Raw genomic sequence first — 19,221 nt, forward strand, 5'->3', positions numbered from 1 at the left:
GGCTGTTTTATGTCAGGTGCTTTTGTTTGAAAATGACTCTAGCCTTGAGTTATTACTTAAGCTAACTTTGTAACCAGTGTTATACCTTTTTAATCATACCCAAATAACTTATAAGCCAATTCTCTATGACCAAGATATGTAGATCATATTTATACCGTTAAGACCAATCAAAAACCAAATGAAGTGGCTTCACGAATCTTATAAATTTAGATCAATTAAAGACTTTTACTTTTTATAGCTATACATACTTATAAGATAAAAACACACTTTGTCATTTGCTAAACACAATAATCACAAAATTGCAGAGAATTTTTTAGGAAAAAACAACTATCAGCTTATTTGTCTTAGAACTAAGAGGTTGTAGATTCTTTTTCTTTAAAAACAAGTTTTTCAGCAGGACCTCTCTTGCTGTGCTTGATTTTTAGCTAAAGGGAAGGGCCTCTCAGCCTCAGTTGTGCAAACTGAGAGTGATTTAGCAGGTAAAGTTTTTACCATTTTTTTTTCTTTTCTTTTTAACATGAAACATAAAACAGCCAGTCATTCAGACAACGAAACAATCATTTAGACAACGAGACAAAAACATACATGAATTGACGTGATTGGTGCACCAAACAGACAATAGAAAGAGGGTAGAGAGCTTCTCCTGTAGGGGCCAGAGAGAATAAAACAGGGCGTCCCCCGATTTCTCTCTGTCCCTGGGAGAGTTTTAAAATCCATTTCTCTATTTTTTTCTTTCCTTTCCTGCTTGTAAGAGGCAGCTTGTCAAACCAAGATTAAAATCTAAAATTTTCTAACAGCTTTTGGCAAGCATCTAAAACTTTTAATTTATTTAATCTGAGGGTAAATTTTTGAGAAAACACACAATCTCTATACACTAAATGTCTCAAATAGCCTAAAAGTTTACCATGCTAAATCTTTTTTGAAGTCATTATTAGTCCACACTTAGTTAAATATTTTATAGCCATCTGTAAAAACGCTCTCTATTTTTTGTAACCAACAAAAACACCATTGACAAAATGAATTATATAGTTTTAGGAAATGATTTCTTAACTTTCAATAAAACCTAATCTATGAATTTTTTGACCTTTACAAAGTCTCTTTAAAACCCATTTTTATTTACTCTAAACGTGTTATTGCAAATCTCTAGCAAGGGCCTCGAAGCATGCCTGGGCCCAACACACAACTTTTTACCCCAGAGAGTTCTGTCAAGGCAAGCTGAACTGACTCAAGGGGAAGCTGCCTAGCGTCTGAAAGCAGGGTAAAATTTTCAAATAAGGCTATGCCCTCATAAAAGGGCGGGGAAGCAGAAAAGCACATCTAACAATCTTTAGATTCTGACACATTATCTCTTTGTGTCTTATACAACAAGGCTAAAGCAGAAGCATTTAATATAGACCACAGTAAATCACTGGAAGAGGGGGGCCTCCCCGCAGGGAGAGTGGGCTGAAACAGGGTCGTAGCACACCCTGGGGCAGGAACAGGGGGGCAGGTGCCTGGAAGTCCTATGGATGCTTTATGATTGTTAGGGATGGTTTTAGGAAGCAGAACCTTAAAGGTCAGGCCATTGTCATAGTTATCTTGATACAATCTTAGGCCCCAGGTGAGAGGGCGAGAACTTTTTCAAGCCTCTAAGTTTCTCCCCTTAGCAGTAAATTTTATGATCAGTGGATTACACCATCCCTTAGTGGGCTGTAAGGGCCAGGCTGCAGGCCAGTGTGTTGAGGAAATTACTGTCGCATCTGCCCTGGTATCTAGGAGTCCTTGAAACTGTTTGTCCTCATGAATCAGTTATTTTCTGTGTTTAGTAGACTTCTGAGGATCTCAGGAAGGATGGTCCTTGCTCCTCTTTCATATAAGGGAAATGGCCGAATAGTGGGAGTGGTAAGGCTTGGGCTATGCGCTCTCCAGCCCTAAGGGTAAGTGGTCTCTGCATGGCGGAGACTAAAATTTTTATCTCCCCATGGTAGTCGGTGTTAACCACTGTAGGAGTCACCATTAGGCCTTGTAAAAGTCTGGACACTCGGCCGATGATGAGAAAAAACGTCTTTTGGGGAGGGGGCTCAAATTCACCTGTGTTAACTGCTGTTAATTGAGGCATATAATAATCAGGGGTGCCCCAGGCGGCATCTATACCCAATGTGAGGACACAGATGTCTACTTTTAACTTGGGCCAATGGGGCTTGACACCAATCTTGGAGCTGGAGTTAGAGCAGCCCCAATGGCCAGGTTAATAGACTTAGAAACTTGTTGAGAAAACACATCTACCTCATTACAAAGCTTGATCATACCATTTATATCTAAACTCTTGGTTTTACCTCTCAGAGCAGCCCTACATGCTGAATTGGCGTTTTTAAGAGCAAGTTGTCGGACTAACAGACCCTCAGGTCCCAAAATTTTCTCAGCTGCTTCCTGCAATCTGGCAACAAACTGCGCATAGAACTCATGGGCCCTTGTATAATCTTGGTTAGGGGCATAGTTAGCGCCCTTGCTGCAGGGACAGCGCGCCAAGCTCGAAGGGCCGCTTGTGCTGTCTGGGCAAGGACAACAGGGGAGAGCCCTAATTGTTTTATGTCTGCAGCGAAATTGCCTTAACCACAGATTTTGTTAGCAGTCTAGGAGGCTGTCTTTCACAAACTCTGACTTTCAAGTTAAATATTGGCCTCTGAGGACAGACTGAATAACTTTATTCCATTCATTGGGTATCAAGTAGCCTTCTGCTAAACCTTCCAATAGAGATACTGTGCGCCGGCAGCTTAGTTTTGCTTTTGTGAGATGGCGATTGGGAGTTTTCTAAAAAAATCCCCAGTAAGGGCTAAGAGGCGAGCACCTTTTCTGCCCTTTTCTGCCTGCTCAAGGAGGTCTCTGATGATTCCCCAATAACTAAAAAAGGACTCATGGACATCTTCTCCTTGTTTTATTAAACTATTGATTTCTTTGCCTACTTTATTCTAAGTTTCAGAACCATTTAATACCAGCCATGGACATCTCTTGTCCACAAAACAAAAATATATTATTAAATTCCCCCCCTTTTTTTTTAAACTTTTATCCCTCTCTCCTTAAGAGAACCCTTTATCTCTTCACTAAATGCCCCATGGTTAATGGGACAACAACTGAATGCCTAGGCTTACCTCCCAACATCCGTACTCGACACTCGAGTGAAGTGTCAGTGGACTGTCCCACTGTTTCTCTGTCTGCACGGTACCTCTTTAATCCTTAATCCGTTGTCCGGAGGGCAGTCGTACCTCGTGCCCCACGTTGGGCGCCACTTGATCCATCCAGCAGGTCCAGTTATTTGAGGATCTCGAGGGGACCTCCTCCTAAGAACCAAATGGGGGGTAGAGAGAGACGAGGGTCTTGTACGAATAACGACACGGAAACCGTTCTGAAGTTGTATCAAGACCCCCATGTATTGAGAAAGGTCTAAGGTTTAAATGCACAAGCAAAGGGGGAAGTACAGATACTTGTCAGTGGGAGGGGTAGGGCAATACAAGCAAAAGGAGAAGTATTTATCAGTGGGAGGGGGGCAATAGAAATTCTTCCTTTTGACAGCTACACCGGGAAGCAGGAACTTGGTGGTAACATTTTAGGCAGTTACACGGGGAAGCAGGAACTTGGTGGTATCAGGGTGTGGTCAGGACACCGGTGATGACCTAGGGCTGGAACCTCCCGTGGTTCTCGGAATCCATGTGTCGGTGGCCCGCTTTTGACCCCCTTTTCTTCTTGGGGAGAGAGGCCCAATTCAGAGATCAGGACAATAGCGTTGCCTTAATGGCTCCCAACACTCTGTGAGAAGGGAGTAAGAATGCATGCCAATATTTGTGTTTGGGGAAAATGCTGGGTGATCTCCAACATCAAGTTTTATAAATTCAATTCATGGATTGATATGGAATGTAGATAAACTAAGACGCTTCACAACTTTTTATTACCTCAAAAACTGAGCCTATTTCTTCTCCTAATAATTTACATTAAACTGTAAAATATAATTATTGAGAAATTTAGTACTTTCTAGGTTTATATTTTGAGGATGAATCACTTCAAAAAATAGTTTATTTTTATACACTCTAACAACAATTACCCCTCCCTCCATTTGCTTCCAACTTCCCCTAATGTTCCCTTCATTTGTCCATCAGCAAGGGGCAGTCCTCCAAGAGACAACAATCAAACACAACAAAACCAGATAAAATAAGACATAGAAAAGGCCCTCATGTATATGCTGGAAAAGGCAACACAACAAGAAGAGTTTCCGGAGCAGGCAAAAGAGTCATGACACATCTGTTCTCACTGTTAGGAGTCCTACAAAAGCATCAAATTAACAGCTATAAAATATATGGAGAGGACATGGTACAGACGCATATATACCCAGTGCTTGCCAATTCAGTTACTAAAGCTATATGAGCCCTAATTAGTTGGTTCAGTGGATCATGTTCTTTTGGTTTCTTCAACTCCCTGTGATTTCTAAAATTTATTCACCCTCTCTTCTGCATGGCTCCCCAAGTTGCCTGATGAGGGATCTGAGGGAAAGCTCTGATTTTGACTCTCTTTCACCATTTTGACTGTCAGTGTGTCTGTACATCCACACCTTTCTGCTGTCTGGGGAAGCCTCTGTGATAATGAATTGACAAGGCTCAGATCTTTGAGTATATAAGAATATCATCAAGAAATATTTCATTGATTTGATTGATTGATTGATTGATTAGTTGACTGATGGATTTTGCTAATTGTGTTTGGTTCTACTCTAAGTTTCTGGCCTTTCCAATCTCCAATTCCTGGTCTTCAGTGCAAGGCTGGGTGAGGAGTCCTCTCCTGGTATGAGCCTTGAGTTAAATCAAATATTTGTTGGCTAATCCACTAAGCTTTGTACCACCATTGCCTTAGCACATCTTGCAGGGGAACAAATTGTAATTTAAAGGATTTGTGGGTGAGTTGGTGCACTGGTATCAGTTTGGATACCATACAGAGTATCTCCCTTCAACAAAGAGAATAGAATGTAGTAATGTAGAATGAAGGAATGCATACATGAGCTTGAACTTTCCACATTTTATGAGCTGTGTAGATGTTGTCCTTTGCAATGTGGTCATACAGTCAGTTTGTACAGGGCATTATTCTGAACCCATGATCGTGGGCTGTTTGGAGATCTCCACTGGACCCCCTTAGGCAAGAACTCAACCAAATGTAAGTGTTTAGCCACTGTAAGCTGTGGTTGGCTAGAAGAGATGGCCAGTTCTATGTTGTACACTCCATAACTAGAAGTCTTCACTAGGATCACCTTCATACATTCTAGCAATTTTCCTCTGAATGAGGTTTGCACACAGCACCTGCATATGAACACATTTCCAACATTGCCCCCTAACTTTCTCACTTCATCACTCCCCACCAACCTGATTCTACCTGATCCCATCTCCAAATTCCCTTAGTCCACCCCCCAAAACTATTTCTTTTCTCCTGTCCAAGGAGATCCATGCTCCTTATAGCCCATTTCTTTATCTAACTTTTCTGGGTCTATGGATTCTAACTTATTATTTACTTAGCAGTTGATATCCACTTATGAGTGAATACATACTATATTTGTCTTTCTGGGTCTATGATACCTTTTTTAAGATGATTTTTTTTTGGTTTCATCCATTTTCTTGAAAATCTCATAATGCCATTGTTTCTATTAGCTTAGTACTACTCCATTGTGAAAGTGTAACACACTTTCCTTATCATTTTTTTTTTTTTTGGTTGATGTATATCCAGGTTGTTTCCAATTTATGGTTATTATGAATAAAGCCACAATGAGTATAGTTTAACAAATGTCCTTGTGGTAGAATGGATCACCCTGTGGGTATGTGCCCAAGAGTTGTATGGTTAGGTCTCTAAGAAAATTGATTCCCAATTTTCTGAGAAACTGCTATATAGATTTCCATTGTGACTGAATAAGTTTGCACTCCCACCAACATAGCATGAGCTGTCAGTTGTATTATTATTATTAGTCATTCTGATAGGTGTAGAATAGAATTTCATGGTAGTTTTTATTTTATTTATTTGTTGGCTAAGGAGGTTGAAGTTGTGTTTTTCAGCAACTTAGAATTCCACTGTTAAGAAGTCTCTAGATGTGCACCCCACTTTGAAATTGGATTAGTTTGGTTGACATATAATTTCGTGAGTTCTTTATATATTTTGGATATTAGTCCTCTGTCAGATATGGAGTTGGTGAAAATCTTTTCCAATTCTGTAGAATTAATTCTGTCTTGTCCTATTGACAGTGTTCTTTGCCTATAAAAGCTTTTCAGTTTCATAATCTACCAATTTTCAATTATTGATCATACTGCCTGTCTCATTGGGGTTCTGTTCAGGAAGTTCTCTCCTATGCTAATGTATTTCACACTTTCTCCTCTATAAGGTTCAGTATGTCTAGTTTCATGCTGAGGTCTATCATTAACTTGGACTTGAGTTTTGTGCAGGATGATAGATATGGATCTATTTCTATTCTTCTACATGTTAACACCCAGTTAGACCAGAAATATTTATTGAAAATGCTTTCTTTTTCTATTGTATGTTTCTAGCATCCTTAACAAAAATAATGTGCCTATAGGTGTGTAGATTTATTTCTGGTCTTTAACTATATTTCATTGATCAAACTCTCTGCTGATACCATGTGTCTTTTTTATTATTACTATTATTATTACTACAGTAAGATCTTGAAATCAGGGATTGTAATAGTTTTGGACTTCCTTTTATTGGACTGGAATTAAGTTATCCTGGGCTCAATGATTTTTCATATGAAATTGCATATTGTCCTTTTAAGGTCTCAAATAATTATGTGGTAATTTTTATGCAGATTACACTAAATCTGTAGATTGCTTTCAGTAGGTTGGCTGTTTTTACTACATTAATCTTATTGATAGCATAAGCATTGGGCATCTTTCTATTTTCTGACATTTTCTTTAGTTTCAAAGATGTGAAGTTCCATTATTTTATACTATTTGTCTTATTTAGCATTCTATTGCTGTGAAGAGACACAGTGGCTATGGTGACTCTTATAATGGGAAACATTTATTTAGGGCTGACTTACAGTTCAGAAGTTTAATCCATTATCATCAAGGCTAGAAACTTGGTAGTGAGCAGATGGACATTACTAGAGAGATAGCTTAAAATTCTACATCCAGTTTCAAAAGCAGAAAAAGAGAAAGTGACACTGGGATGGTTCAAGTTTCTTAAACATCAAAGCTCACCCCCAGTAACACACTTCCTGCAACAGAGCAACACTTACTTTATAGTACTACTCCAGATTGGCCAACAAGAGCCATTTTCATTCAAACCATTATATTTCACTCTGTGACCCTCCATAGTCCAACTTCAAAGGTCCTCATAGTCTGTCATAGTGTCAATACGGAAAGTCAACAGCTTCGAGCCTCTAAGGCAATCCAGACTTCATCTTCACAGCTTCACACAATGACCTCTCTGGACCTCCATTCAGGACCTCTGACATAGGGGTCAACTATTTTTAAGTCTACATTGGGAAGCCTGTGTTCCATCCAGTAGATGACTGTGAGCATCCACTTCTGTATTTGCCAGGCACTGGCATAGCCTCAGAGGAGACAGCTATATCAGGGTCCTTTCAGCAAAATCTTTCTGGCATATGAAATAGTGTCTGCGAATACGTCTTTTCTTACTGATGATTCTGGCCCGTCCCTGTTAGGTCAATACTGTAGCTTGCAAGCATTCATCTCTCTTAAAAGTTTATATCCTTCTGAGACTGAAGATATGTATATCCATATCATATTGATAAGAGTACTCACTGCTTTGTAAAGGACTAGAGTTAAATTCCAAACACACACATGGTAGCTAATAATAATCTATAACTGTAGCTCCAAAAGATCTGCCACACTCTTCTGACTTCCACAGGAAGTGCATGTACAGCATGAATAGAAGTAAATGCAGGAAAAATACACAGATGTACTATATGTGAATTTTGTTCATATGAGCTATGTTCACAACTATTCATAGAACCTTCATTTCTTTATGTCCTTCATCTGCACTGGCACTTGCAATATTTCTATTTAGACTTTCATGGGATTCTTTGAGTACTAGGAAAAGGATTTGATGGAGATGTTCCAAGAAGGGCTAAGTGTTCCAAGATGTCTCATTCTACATGTAATATTTGGCTATGATTTGTTTTTGTTCCCATCTGCTGCAGAAGGAAACATTTCTGATTATTGTTGAACAAGGTATTGATCTATGAGTATAGCAGAATATTATTAGGAGTCATTTCATCATTTTATTGTTTTTTTAAGATCTATAGAATTCAGTTTATGCTAAGCTAACTAGTTCCTGGTTATTGATCACATAATCACATTCAGGTATATGTTCCATATTTTGTAGTGGGCATTAATTAATATCCAATATAGATTACTGGAATAAGTTTTGTACCAGTTAGTCCCATACTAAATATATATGATCTGTTCTTCCGACTCAAATTATCTTTATTTGCAAATGGTATGAAACTATACATAAATGACCTAAAAATTCTACCAGCAAACTGCTACAGCTGATAAACAAGTTCAGGAAAGTAGCCAAATACAAACTTAACTCACAAAATCAGTATCCCTTCTATATAATTACAAATGACAAATGGACTGAAAACAAAACAAGGAAATAACACTTTTCAGAGTCGCCTCAAACAATATAAAATATCTTTGGGTAACTAATCAAGTAGGTGAAATGCTTGTATAATAAAACCTTCAGACTGGGCAGTAGTGGTGCACGCCTATAATCCCAGCATTTGGGGAGGCAGAGGCAGGCAGATTTCTGAGTTCGAGGCCAGCCTGGTCTACAGAGTGAGTTCCAGGACAGCCAGGACTGCACAGAGAAACCCTGACTCAAAAAACCAAAAAAAAAAAAAAAAAAAAAAAAAAAAAAAAAAAAACTTGAAAATTTTGGTAAAAGGAAGTGAAGAAGATATCAGAAGATGAAAGGATCTCCTATTCTCATGGATCAGTAGAATTAACATGGTAAGAAATGTTCATCCTACCAATAGCATTCGATAGCTTCCTTGTGATCGCCATCAAAATTCTAGTACAGTTCACAGATTTTGAACAGGTTATTCTCAACTTCATGTAGAAATGAACATGCATGTGCACACACACAGATACATACACACACAAGGATATCTAAAACACTCAAAAATATTAAAGAGCATGGTAGGGGCATAAAAAGAGTCACCTTGATCAATGGAATTGAACTGATGTTCGACCATAAATCCACATATTTATGAAGGATTTCATCAAATTGATGTCTGCATGCAGAAGACTTAAAATAGATTCATGCTTATTACCCTGTACAATACTGAACTCCTAGTGAATCAAAGACTACTACAGTAACCAGATACACTCAACCTGAAAGGAGATGTGTAGTGAATAACTGTGATCTCATTGGCACAGAAAATGCTTTCTGAACAAGATGCCATTAGAGCAAATGCTAACACTAAAAATTGATAAATGGGATGTCACAAAACTGGTAAGTTTTACAAGCCAAAAGACACTGCCATTAGACAAATCAAGAGCCTACAGAATGGGAGCAAATACTTACCCAACACTACATCCTGTAGAGAACGAATATCCAAAGTATATAAATACAAAAAAAATCAAATAAAATATGCAAACTTGTGCATTCTCTATGAAAATCTTTGTGAAGGTTTCTCAGAAAGTTTGGAATCCATTTATCTCAAGATCCAGCTATACCATTCTTCAACACATACCCAAAGGATATTTCATCCTACCTTTATTAGTAACCTTTATTCACCTAGAAGTAAGAAAAATAGATCCATATAGGAAATCCTCAAAGTTACAATCAATCTGAAAAAAAATCTGAATTTTTGCATTAAAATATTTCTTTATCTATGGTAACATATGCTCTATTTGCTAGTTTCCTTGGACTGGAAGGGGTTTTTAAACAAAACTTTATATAATATATGACTTATATGAGCAAATAAGAAAATTTATTTTTGAAGTTTAACTGTAGATTTGTGGTTCTCTCTTCACCCTGGAGTTGTTAGGCACTGGTTCACCAGGATGAAGGGACCCAGTGTGGATAAGCAAGGTTTCAGATGGTCCATAAGTAAAACAGAAGTATTACACTGACATCAGCTTTCAGGTGACAGACAAATTTTATTCTGGTGAATCAATGATTTATAGTTTTAGAGAAGCATACCCAGAGTGGGCAAAAGTAATTAGAAGAAGGCTATGATAGTGAGCTCTTTCATTAGCATGGGAGGCATTCCATAGATCTCAGGTGCTTGCTGAATGGGTTATTATTAGAAGAAAGGAAGCTGAACTTGACATCTAACTAAAGCCATATAACATTTCTCAGTAGATGTGTATTATGTTACCATACTTGGAGTCTATTATTAGAATACTTTCCTGAAGTAAATTTCAGCAGCAGATAGATGGAAAATACCTCTTTAGCACTGAGTGTCATTGAAAGTTTGGATAATATTAAAGAATTTACTCTACAATATAGGTAAGATAATAAAAAATCTTATAGACCACATATAGTCTACATCACAGCTTGTGTTTGTTTAATTTTTACTTTATTACTGTGATTAGTATATTTAAATAGTTACAGCAAAAGGGTTTACTTACCTATAGGACTGTTTTCAAAAAGATAACATATGTTATTATACTATTTGGCAGAGAAAATGTTCATCAGGTATAATATGGCTTTAAGAAATAAATGCAAGAATTTGACAAATTATTAAAATTTCAAGTGACTCATAGAAAATCATGCAGATAGTTTACCTAGAATAATTAATGGGCTAGTTTTGAGAAGATTAAAGTCATACACACATAGCCGACGCATATTCGTTTGTCTAGCATATGGGATTTGAACTTGATTCTCCACACAGTTTGTTCCCAGTGCCATTTTGTCGTTATTTTTAATATGAAACTTGTTCTCAGTATAAAACTTGTAATAACTTCCTAATTTTTAAATATAGCAGGTAATTCAGAAATACAGAAATTAATACATAATGGTGGTTTTTTTTAAGTTAATACAATCTCTGATAACATTAAAACCTGTACATAACCTGTACATAAGGCAGATTGTCTACATTAGCTGTCTCTTGGTTTTCTGCTAAGCACAAATCTTTGTTTTAACCGTGAAGCTCAGTGTTTAGTAGAAAGTGTGACCTATTCAGATTAAAAGGCAAAAGATGTTTGTTCAACAGGACCTTAAATGTCAGACATTGTTGAATAGAAGCATTTATTTGTGTTTCACATGTCCTTTTGTTTCCCATCTTATTACCAGTTTATACAAACAGAAAACAAGGACAAATGATCCATACTAAAGATCTATAATGAAAGTCACTTCTCTGTACACCTTATATCTCTAGAAGAAAAGCACCATTAACAACAAGAATCCCTAATGATAACTTTGGGATGATATTTTACCAAGAACCACTTTAAGAAGTTTTTTATTAGAGTGAGTGAGTATTATATTAGGTACAATATGATATTTACCTATTTTTAAAGAAACTATTGTGACAATAAAATCTGGAATTAGGAAAAAACTTATAAAGAATACAGAGACTATTATAAAATCACTTCTCCTTTAAAGTTTACATCTTTTATTTCCAAACATGCCTTCATCAAAGAATGAATAAATAGGTTTTTATTCAGGAATATATAAAACAATATATGCTGTTATTTTATATATATTTAAATGTTCCAAAGGATTTCAAGATCTCCATCTGAAATATGATATATGAATGGAAGATGTATTGTTTCTTTTTTTTTTTTTTTTTTTTTTTTTTGGTTTTTGAGACAGGGTTTTTCTGTGTAGCTCTGTTTCAAGACAGGGTTTTTCTGTGTAGTTGTGGTTGTCCTGGACCTTGAACTCAGAAATCCACATGCCTCTGCCTTTCAAGTGCTGGGATTAAAGGCATGTGCCAACACACCTGGCTATTCTTTCATTTTTTTATAGAACCTATATTATATGCTGAAAATATAGGTTCTATATTTTCAGCATATAATAGGATTGCAGATTATAAAAAAATGTATGTAATAGATGAACTAAAAATATCAAGGATTGATAAATAATTATACTTGAACATTATACAATGGGAAACTGTGGAAGAAAACACTCAGGCTGGATAGAATGCCTTTCTCTAGAAAACTAAAGTGGATTTCAGTACATAGTGAGGTCCTGGGCAGTGCTCTTGGGATGAGAATCCAAGTGAAATATAGAAAGTGAATGAACCTTGGACATTAGTGAAAGAGTGAAGAGGTAGTGCTATCATAGACTTAGACTATTATTTAGACGTTTCTGTACTTGTTATTATGTCCATTTTGCACTAATCACATGTGTGTAAGTTTTCCTTGAAAACAGTAATCTTGATGAACTGCCTTCCTTTAGCAGACAGATCAGGGTAAAGAGATTGCTGTGGAAAGTATCTGTCATGAATACTATAAATACTGGGACACACATTGCTAGGTAGCAATGTAAATGATGTATAGTACAAGACCATGCATTATAAGAAAATATTCTAGTGAAACACCACTGCCAAAGTGCTCTATCATCTGACCTTTTGACCTTGGGAGAGCAACACTGACTCAACAGTTGTGAACTCTTCTTCAGGGTTTGAAAGAGGACGTTGGTTTCTTGGATCATTCACTGAGCCTCATATTTCTGGTTCTTCCAGTTTTTCACTGGAGTCTAACAAAATCTGAATTGTCTGACAAAAACTAAAATAATTCATCTATGCAACTTTTAAATGACATTTCTAGTTGGATTCGCCAAATCTATGACCTAGCACTTTCATTAGATCAACTTAGTTTATAAACAGAATTTTATTGTTAGTCACAGAACATCATTTTGTCTCTCTACCTTTTGATAATCACATGTATTTTGACCTAGCTTTCAATTTGTGATAGAAAAAGAAATACCATTGTTTATTAAAACATCTTCATCACTGGGACCATTTTGAAAGATCCATTCAAATACATTGATAAATTCAAACTACCCTCTAAAACTATTTTTCTACATCCCTTATAATTACAAAAATAATTATTAATCTCTGAGTGAAGTATTCATATCTTAGGGCACCTTTATTTTGCCAAACATAGTATAATAGTCTTTAAACCCTACAATAAAGAAAGGAGTTCAGCTCCATCGCAAATTGAAAGATAGCTTAAGTTGCACATGACTCTGCTTTCTTCGTGTCTGTTTTCAATGAAGCAGCCCCTTACTGGGTCACTATAAACTTATAAAGCCCGCCATGTTCATTCTGCTAGCATGTCATTAAGTTATGATCACATTGGAGTTAGTTCTAAACCATAGAAAAGACCTTATCTATCAACTCCTAAATAGTTTGTATGAGAGAAAGCAATGTTACTATAAGAGAAGAAAATGTATAATAATATAAAGTTGTGAAAGTAGACAGTAAAACTTTCATGCTTGTTTTATTTTTACCAAGATTGTATAATATCATATGTTTGAGAAACGTTTTTCTGGTGTGCTGGTTAGTTTTAATCAACTCGACAGAGTCACCTAGGAAAAATAGTGGACTAGCCTTCGTGGATTAACCCATGAAAATATTTGTGAGAGATTCTCTTCATTTGTGATGGATGTAGGAGAAACCAGTTCTCTGGAGCTAACATCACTCCTTTACATATGGTTACAGGTTTTATAAGAATGAAAGTGAGGAAGACTCGAAAATCAAGAAGAAAACAGTTTTATTCATGGTCCTTGTTTTAGTTTCTGGCCCTAGAATCCAGTTTTCAATTTCTGCCTCCATCCTTCAATGATGGACTGTAACTTGTAAGATGAATTAAACCTGTTACTCCTCAAATTGATTTTGGTTATGGAACTTAATACAGGAGAACAGAAGCAAACTAGAATATTTGAGCTTGTAGCATAACATTTTCTGTATATTTGTTGGTGTTTTGTATATTTGTGTGTATCTTTTAAAAGAAATATCTAATCAGAATTTTTGTGCAGTTTTAATCATATCACCAATTTTTATGATGAAAAGTTTTATTTGTCCTTTTTTTTTTTCTTTTTTAAAATCATTTCATTGGTTTTCATTTTAAATAATATCCCAATTCCTGGTTAGCCCTCCACAACTCCCCCATTGAATCCCCACTCCCTCCACTCCCCTTTGCCTCTATGAGGGTGCTTCCTTACTCACTCACCCACTCACATCCCACAGCTCTAACATTTCCCTAAGCTGGGACATCAAGTCTCCATAGGACCAAGGGCCTCCCCTCCCATTGATGTCAGATAATTCCATCCTCTGTTACATATGTATCAGGAGCCATGGGTTACACCATGTATACTCTGGTTGGTGGTTTGGTCTCTGGGAGCTCTGAGTGGTCCGGTTAGTTGATATTGTTTTTCCTATGGAGTTCTAATCCCCTTCAGCTTCTTCAGTCATCCCCCTAACTCTTTCATTGGCTTGGTGCAATGGTTGGCTCTGAGTTATCTGCATCTACATTAGTCAGATGCTGGCAGGGCTTCTCAGAGCAAAGCTATACCAGGCTCCTGTCAGCAAGCACTTCTTAATATCATCAATAGTGTTGGGGTTTGGTGCCTGCAGAGGGAATGGAACCCAAGGTGGGGCATTCTCTGGTGGCTGTGAGTATCTGCATCTGTCTTGGTCATGTGCTGGTAGAACTTCTCAGGGAACAGGCATACCAGGCTCCTGTCAGCTAACATTTTTTGGTATAAGCAATAATATCCAGGTTTGGTGTCTGCAGATGAGATGGATCCCTAGTTGGCAGTCTCTGGGTGGCCTTTCCTTCAGTCTCTATTCTAGTTTTTGTCCCTGTCTTTCTTTGGACAGGAACATTCTGGGTTAAAAATTTTGAGATGAGTGGGTGGTCTCATCCCTTAACTGGGGGCTATGTCAATCTACTGAAGGTTGTCTCTACAGGTTGTATCTTTCCTGTGTTGCTTATTTCTGATGATGTCATCCCTATTGGGTCCTGGGAGCCTCTTGCTACCTGACAGTGCCAGTTCCTCATCCCCCACTGGTACATATTTTTATTCAATATCTGGACCTTCTGCACTTCTTTCCTGTCCCTTCCAGTACTTCATCCTGAACCCCCCTTTTTTCCCCCTCCTCTTTCCCAACCAGAACCCTGCCTCCTTCTACCTCCTGTGATTATTTTCTTTCCCCTTCTGTGTTTGAGTTAAACATCCACACTATCATTTCATTCTTAAACTCCATATGGTTTTTGGATTGTATTATGGGTATTATGAGCTTTGGAGTTGATATCCATATATCAGTGAGTACATACCATGTGTATTGTTTTATGTCTGAGTTTCCTCACTCACAATGATATTTTCTAGTTCCATCCATTTGCCTGCAAATGTCATGAAGTCATTTATTGGAAAAGCTGAGTAGCATTCCATTGTATAAACGTATCACATTTTCTGTGTCCATTTTTCTGTTGAGAGACATCTGGGTGGTTTCCAGATACTGGCTATTATAAATATGGCTGCTATGAACATAGTGGAGCATATGTCATTGTTATATGTTGGAGCATCTTTTGAGTATATGCCCAGGGGTAGTGTAGCTGGGTCTTCAGGTAGAGAACTATTTGCAATTTTCTGAGGAACCACCAGATTGATTTCCAAAGTGCTATTTATCATCTTGAAGTTCTACCAGCAATGGAAGAGTGTTCCTCTTTTTTCACATCCTCGCCAGCATCTGCTGTCACTATTCTTACTGGTGTGAGATAGAGTTACAGGGTCAGTTTGGTTTGCATTTCCCTGATGACTAAAGATGTTGAACATTTCTTTAAGTGTTTATCAGCCATTCGAAAGTCCTCAGTTGAGAATGATTTGTTTAGCTATACACCCCCATTTTTAATAGGGTTATTGGTTCTCTGGAGTCTAACGTTGTGAATTCTTTGTATATTTTGGTTAGTAGTACTCTATCAGATGTAGGGTTGGTAAAAATTTTTACATAATTTGTGGGTTGCTGTTTTGTTCTATTGATCCTTTGGCTTACAGAAGCCTTTCAATTATATGAGGTCCCTTTTGTCTATTATGATCTTAAAGCATAAGCCATTGGTGTTCTGTTCAGGAAAATTTCTCCTGTGCCCGTGTATTCTAGGCTCTTTTCCAATTTCTCATCTAATAGATTCAGTATATCTGGTTTTATCTGGAGGTCCTAGATCCACTTGGATTTGAGCTTTGTACAAGGACATTAGAATGAGTCATTTGCAGGGTCTTCTACTTGCTGACCTCCACTTTAGCCAGCACCATTTGCTGAGAATGCTACCTTTTTCCCGTGGGATGCTTTTAGCTCCTTTGTCAAACATCAAATGATCACAGGTGTGTGGATTTATTCTTGGGTCTACAATTCTGTTCCATTGATCTACCTGTCACTGTACCTATACCATGCAGTTTTATCACTATTGCTCTGTAGTACAGCTTGAAATCAGGGACAGTGATTCCCCTAGAAGTTATCTTATTGTTGAGAATAGTTCTTGGTATCCTGAATTATTCTTTCTATCTCTGTGAAGAACTGAGTTGGAATTTTGACGGGGATTGAATTGAATCTGTAGATTGCTTTTGGTAAGATGACAATTTCTAGTATATTAACCCTTCCAATCCATGAGTATGGGAGATCTTTCCATCTTCTGAGATCTTCAATTTCTTTCTTCAAAGACTTGAAGTTCTTGTCAGACTGATCTTTACTTGATTGGTTAGAGTCACACCAAGATATTTTATATTATTTTTCATTGTTGTGAAGAATGTCTTTTCCCTAATTTCTTTCTCAGCACATTGATCCTTTGAGTAGAGGAAGGCTACTGATTTGTTAGAGTTAATTTTATATCCAACCACTTTGCTGAAGTGGTTTATCAATTGTAGGAGTTCTCTGTTAGAATTTTTTGTGGTGGCATATATATATATATATATATATATATATATATATATATATAATCATATCATCAGAAAATAGTGATATCTTTGTTTCATCCCTCTAAATTTGTATCTGTTTGTTCTCTTTTGTTTCCTAATTGTTTTGGCTAGAACTTTATGTACTTTATTGAATAGATAGGGAGCAAGTGGGCAGCCTTGTCTTATTCCAGATTTTAGTGGGGTTGCTTCAAATTTCTCTCCATTTACTTTGATGTTGGCTATTGGTTTGTTTTTTTATTGCTTTTATTATATTTACATATGGACCTTTAATTTCTGATCTATCTGATACTTTTAACATGAAAATATTTTGTCAAATGCTTTTTCAGTATCTATTGAGATGATCATGTATTCTTTTTCTTTGAGTTTGTTTATATAGTAGATTACATTGACCAATTTTCATATTCTGAACCATTACTCCTTCCCTGGAATAATGCCTACATGATCATGGTGAATGATCATTTGACAAGTTCTTGGATTAGGTTTGAGAAATTTTTATTGAATATTTTTACAATGATACTCATAAAATTGACCTGAAATACTTTTTCTTTGTTGTGTCTTTTTGTGGCTTATCTATCAGCATAACTGTGACTTCATAGAATGAACTGGATATTATTTCTTTTGTTTCTATTTTGTGGAATAGTTTGAGGAGTATTGGTATTAGGTCTTCTTTGAAAATCTGATACAATTCTGCACTAAAACCATATGGTCTTCAGGATATTTATGATCAGGAGACTTTTAATGACTTCTTCTATTTACTTAGGGGTTATGGGTCTGTTTAGATGGTTTATCTGGTCCTGATTTAACTTTGGTAGCTGGTTTCTATCTAGAAAATCATCCATTTCATCTAGATATTCAAAATTTGTTGAGTATAGATTTTTGTAGTAGGATCTGATGGGTTTAAGGATTACCTCAATTTCTTTTGTTTTGTCTCCCTTTTCATTCCTGATTTTGTTAATTTGGATACTCTCTCTGTACCCTCTAGTCATTTTGGCTAAGGATTTATCTATCTTGTTGTTTTTCTCAAAGAATTAGCCCCTAATTTTGTTGATTCTTTGTATAGTTCTCTTTGTTTCTACTTGGTTGATTTCAGCCCTTAGATTGATTTTTTTTTCCTTCTGTTTGCTCCTCATGTATGTATTTGCTTCTTTTTGCTCTAGAGCTTTCAGACGTGCTGTTAAGATGCTTGTGTATGATCTCTCAAATTTCTTTATGGAGGCACTCAGAGCTATAAGTTTTCCTCTTAGCACTGCTTTCATTGTATCCCATATGTTTAGGTATCTTGTAGCTTCATTTTTGTTAAGTATGTGGACTTTCTGTTGTTTTTGTTGTTATTGAAAATCTGCATTAGTCCATTTTTGTCTGATAGAGTACATGGGATTAATTCAAATGTTATTGTATGTGTTGAGGCTTGATTTTTTTGTATGTGTTGAGGCTTGTTTATTTTGTGTCTGTGTGATTATATGATCAATGTTGCAGAAGATATCATGAGGTGTTGAGAAGAAGGTACATTCTTTTGTTTTAGGGTGAAATGTTCTGTAGATATTTCTTAAGCCAATTTGGTTTATCACTTTGTTAGTTTTGTTATATATTTTAGATATTCATTATTTGTCACATGAATAGTTCACAAATATATTGTCCCATATATCATGGTTCCCTTAACTTTGCTGTCTGTTTACATTTTTCTGAACAAATCCTTTTCAGTAATTGATTTGTTTACTTGCCTTTGCTTTCTATGTTTGAAGATCATTTCTAAAAGACCATCTACACTTAAAAGGACATTGCTTTTATTTGCTTCTAGTCATTCACAGATTAAAAACTTGAACTATATATGTAGAGTTGACATATTAGGAGTCAACTAATGTTGACATCTCTACACATTTTAGATTTTATAGATATGTTCCATTTGTTGAGAATTAGTGGTAAATAAACATATATGTCTATTTTGTACTCTGTCCTGCTCCACTTGCCTGCATGTTCTTATGCCAGTATTATACTGTTATGGTTACAGTAGCTCTATGGTTATTTTATGAAATCAAATTTTGTGACCAACCATTCTTTGGTCTCCTTATTTGTGTTTGGCTGTTTAATTCAAGGTTGCCATGTTAGTTAAAATTCCATTTCAATCTTTCCCTCCCTTCCTTCCTCCCTCCTTCCCTCCCTCCTTCTCTTCCTCTCTCTGTCTCTGTCTCCATCTCCATCTCTGGCTCTGGCTCCAGCTCTGTCTCTGTCTCTTTCTTTCTCTCTCTCTTTTTCTCTCTCTCTCTTTCTCTCTCTCTCTCCCTCTTTCTCTCTTGCTCTCTGTTTGAATTT

Source organism: Mus musculus, chromosome 3, assembly GCF_000001635.26.
Source record: "Mus musculus strain C57BL/6J chromosome 3, GRCm38.p6 C57BL/6J".
Taxonomy (NCBI): Eukaryota; Metazoa; Chordata; class Mammalia; order Rodentia; family Muridae; genus Mus; species Mus musculus.